Below are 4816 nucleotides of genomic sequence, written 5' to 3'. Positions count from 1 at the left end.
TTCAGAGGATCTAACTCAGAGCGTTTTGAAAACTCTTCAACCCAATTTAAATATATCAGCATATATTTTTATTTAGAAATTTAATATATCACTCATATTTATATTTTTATTTGTTATATATTTCTAAAATTATCACCTAACTTATATATACTTATGAAAAATATATTAGATAATTTTTCAGTTACTATTTGAGTAAAGCTACATGAATATATTTCTACTCATAACATTTTCACTTCTAACCAAGAAAAAAAATACAAATTATTATAAAAAGTGACTTCTTCAAACATTATAACACTACTAGAAAAAAGAGTTTCTACGACGGTGCAACAACATCGGTTCATAAAAAAATTTCATTGAAGTAAATGTTGTGGCAGTTTTGCAAAATAAGTGCAAAGTCTCGACATCGGTTCTTTGAAAATCATCTTTGAAGGTAACTTTTCAACATCGATTTTACAAAAATTGTCTTTGACTGTAACTTTTTAACATTATTTTTGTTAAAATCGTCATTGATAGGGGAACAATATATTTTCAGTATCGCAATCTCACTCACAGTTGTCCTCCCTTTCACAAACCCTACCCTCTTGTAGCTATAGGGAGATAACTCCATGATTTTGTTGCAAAGTCTCTTTGTGTCGATGTTAGGTGGTGAAGATTTGGCTGGTGCAGACGTGTTGGCATTTGCGTCACCATGGCTCGGTGAGGGCTCAGGCCAGGGTGTCACCCACCACAAATTGGTTGGTCATTTGGAGTATTTCTAGGGCCACGACAAGGAGGGAGGCCATGGCTATAGTGATTAAGCCCATGTCAGGTTTGTGTCATTCAAACCCTTTGAACATTCAAACCCTCACCCAACACCACCATCAACAACAACAATTGTTTCATAGTATTTCTTTCTCTCTTGCATTTCCCAGAATAATTTTCCTAGAAAATTTCTTCTCTCCTACCCCAGATTTGAAACTTCCACAAGTTCTTATCTTTTCCTTAGAAAATTTTGGGTTCTTAAAATTATCATTTGGGTATCGAAGATAACAACATATTAAATCCCCCAAGTGGAGTTTCAACGAAGAAAACACTAGAATTTATTGAATGGCTTTAGGGGCAATTTTCTCTTTGCTTCGGCGGAGAAGGTCGCCAGCGTTGAAAGCGTTTATGGCCCCCGTTGACTTAAGCAATGTCGCTTTGGTTCAAACCTTCATCTCCATTGCAAATGAGATTGTGTCATGTTTTTCGAAGTGTAGTTTTTTAGTTGCTTTTGGAGTATTTGCATGATTCCGAATCGGGTTCTTTGTGTCTTCCACCCACATCGGTGCTTTGTCTCAAAGAGCTCTACCTCTTGCTCTACTACTCCAAGCTTCTCCTGGATTATTGCGCCCAATCGAGTAAGTTGTGGCTCTTGCTTCAAAATCATTCCATCTCTGGTCACTTCCATGATTTGAACTAGGAGATTTCTACCCACATGGATATTTTTCCTATTAAGGATGTTTTTCTAAGTAACGATGTTAGGGAACAGGTTGAGCTCTGTTGGACCAGCAGTCTCAATAACTTAAGAGGGATAGGCTTAGAATGCAGAAGAAGCAACAATCAATTTAATAATGTTCTTTAAACATGCAAGATAAAATTGATTGCAACAAAATAAATGAGATAATGGAAGAGAGAATGCAAACACAGTTTTATACTGGTTCGGCAAAGTCCATGCCTACGTCCAGTACTTAAGCAACCTACTTGAGATTTTCCTTTCTCTTTGTAAAGGCATTTACAACTTCTGAAACACATAAGGACAACCCATCCCTTGTGTTCAGGAATCCTTACAACTTAAGAGACCCTCAGTCCCTTAATTAATCTCTTTGTATAAGAAGAAAGAAGAGGAATTCTCTCTTGAAGAGAAGGATATTACAATTGAAGTCCATGGATGAACTCTTAATGGATTTGCAAGTGTTTGCTCAAGAGTTTCTTTTGAGAGAGCATTTGGCAATGAAGTTCTCTTGGAATCTCTCTCATTTCTTTTTGAAGTCAGACACACACATATATATAGACCCTTCGTGACTTTTCAAAATGGTTTGAAGAGATGTGTCTTTTCAAAAAGCTTTTATGAATTTTTCTCACTGGTAATCGATTATAGGTTTCTGGTAATCGATTACACAATTATATTTTGAAGGGTTATGACTTTTGAATTTGAATTTCCAGAGTTCTGTTGCTGGTAATCAATTACAACCATATGGTAATCGATTACATGTTCAAAATTCAAATTCAAAACCCTTTTCAACAGCAATTTCTCAAACTTCCCTTCTGGTAATCGATTACACTTCCTGGTAATCGATTACCAGAGCCTTGCATGACTTTGAAACCCTTTGTTTTGAGGCAAGACTTAGTCTTGAAGAAATCTTGGATCAAGGCTTTGTTTGTTGAAGAAATCTTGTATTAATCTTGAAGCAAATGTAGCAGCCTTGTTTGATTCTTCTTTGGCATCATCAAAATCATGTTTACATTCATTCACAAACTCTTGTAGAAACAATCTAGAAGAGCTAAGCTTTTTATAGATATGAAGGATGAGGCTCTTAGGCTTCGATTTTTCTCCTTTCTTGATGAGTTTGAGAATGGAAGGATTCCTGATTATACTTAATTAAGGTCTTTCTATGTTGAGAAGCTACAGATTGTTGATGTGGCTAGTTGTAGGACTGAAATTGAAGGCTTGGAGGAGCATATTGTTAATCATGAAGGTGACATTGAGCCTACTATTTTTGTGCTTAATGGGTTGGTGGCTATGACTAGATATTGTAGGTTTTTGCTCTTTGGCTTTGAGGAGGATGAGCTTGGTTTTGAGAGTGGAAGTCAAAAGAAGCCTAAAACACATGACTCTTTGTATTTATATTTTTTTCAAAACAAACCGAATCTAAGTATTTTTTATGTACACGAGTGAGTGACTAACAATGGTGAAGAAGGCCAAGGGTAGGAAAGAGGAGGTCATCACTTGAAAGTACACCATCAACCTCCACAAACACTTGCATGGCTGGTAATCCTCCACAACCATTCTTTCAAACCTATTTTGGGTTTTTGGAATTATTCTCACTCTTAACTCCTGATTCATATTTTTTTATTTGTAATTTTATTATTGTGAGATGCTTTACTGGATTTTGTTTCTAATATGCATAAACAAACAACACATTCAAGGAGAAGGCTCCTAAAGCAATTAAAGAGATAAGGAAGTTTGCTTAGAAAGCGATGGGGACAAATGATGTGAAAGTGGATATGAAGCTGAACAAGGTTGTGTGGAGCCACGGGATCCGAAGCGTCTCGAGGAGAATTAGGGTTCGCATTGCCCATAAGAGGAACAATGATGAGGATGCAAAGGAAGAGCTTTATTCCCTTGTTATTGTCATCAAAATCGCCAAGGATGAGCTCAAAGGTTTGGGAACCAAGGTTATTGATGATGAAGATTGATTGTATATTACTTATATATCTATTTTATTTTATAGTTGATGCGGATTTTTTACTATCTTTTATTTTTTAAAGGCATTGGAGATATTTTAGTTTGATAATATTGATTGTCTTCCTCTATTTTGAGTTTAGACACTCTTTTTCCCTTACAATTTTTTTTGTTGCTAGGGGTAATGAGGAAACTAATTTCTTCTTAAAAGAACAAGATATAAATAAATTTGGAAAGGAAATAGCTTGAATCTTTGAGGTACTGCTACTTGAAACCGTTGGAATGAATCTATACTGAACAAAATTTTATCGTAGGATACGAAACATTTGTCCATTGTTATAGGCCTAAGATAATGGATAGTTACAAATTTTATTATTTGATTTTAACAGTAGTGAAAGTTATGCTTTTGGGCATTGAAATATGCTCTGTTGGTAGTGGCAACAGTACTTTCAATCCAATGATTAGTGACTATAAACCAAGGCAAGCGTTCTGTATCATTTTTGGGGGGATTGAGTTTTAAAAGCTAAAATTGATGACAGTGAGATGTGGACCATGAATTTTGAATTTTGAGAGTTTCTGTAGTATTCCTTGAAACTTGGTCAAGGAGTAGTAAGGTTCTACATAAACATGAAGTTTCTTAGTGGTCCTATTTTGCATTATAGTCGTGGCATTGATGTTGATGAATGGCAAAATTGCTACAACTTAGTTCTAAATATGCTTGCAAACTAAGTTGCATGGAAATGAAATAACAATGCCATTCACATAAATTGTTATGAGGACCAGTTGTAACTTGTAAGTAATATAGTAGTCCAGTATTTGAATAATGTACCTTCCACTCTTTTTTTTTTTTTTTTGCTTTACCATTGTAATTTTTTGTGTTTATATTTAGTTCACCATAAACAAAAACTGATATAATAACTATTATACTCTATTACTTTTGCAAGTTTCTCAGGTTCATTTTGTTGCACCAAACCAGTGCACGTATCCTCAAAGTCTGGCTTTGCCTCCTGGTTTTACTGTTGGACTGACTCTTATGCTTTCTCAGATAATCATAAATGTTGGAATTGGGTGTGTTTGCTGTAGAAAAAATTCCCAAATCCCTCAATTGAAGGTGGCATTGGTCTGCTTTGTTTTATCTTGGTAATTTTCATTGTACTTTTTTGTTTGTCATATTCCTATTAGACTATGCTAGTGTGACCAATTAGATGGTTTTCCTAATATGGTGAAACATAAAAATTGGTATCACCTTGTGAATTAACTGGTATTGCCATTCTTGTAAAGAGAAATTGGCTTTACACAAAGCAGACTTGAATCTATAGGTAGCAAAGATAGATTTGGATAATTCATTTATAGGGTAGTATAGCTAAAGTAAGTTGTGGAGTATATGCCATT

The 4816-nt window shown here is 35.0% G+C and overlaps 1 pseudogene; it reads left to right on the top strand.

Annotated features, from left to right (window-relative positions):
* The first annotated feature begins 2927 nt into the window (after positions 1-2927).
* LOC100819632 (60S ribosomal protein L31-like) lies at positions 2928-3438 on the top strand (annotated as a pseudogene).
* The last annotated feature ends 1378 nt before the right edge of the window (positions 3439-4816 follow it).

This window comes from Glycine max, chromosome 3 (assembly GCF_000004515.6).
Source record: "Glycine max cultivar Williams 82 chromosome 3, Glycine_max_v4.0, whole genome shotgun sequence".
Classification (NCBI taxonomy): domain Eukaryota; kingdom Viridiplantae; phylum Streptophyta; class Magnoliopsida; order Fabales; family Fabaceae; genus Glycine; species Glycine max.
Note: the sequence above shows the minus strand (reverse complement) of the source record. Positions and strands in the feature narration are given on the sequence as shown.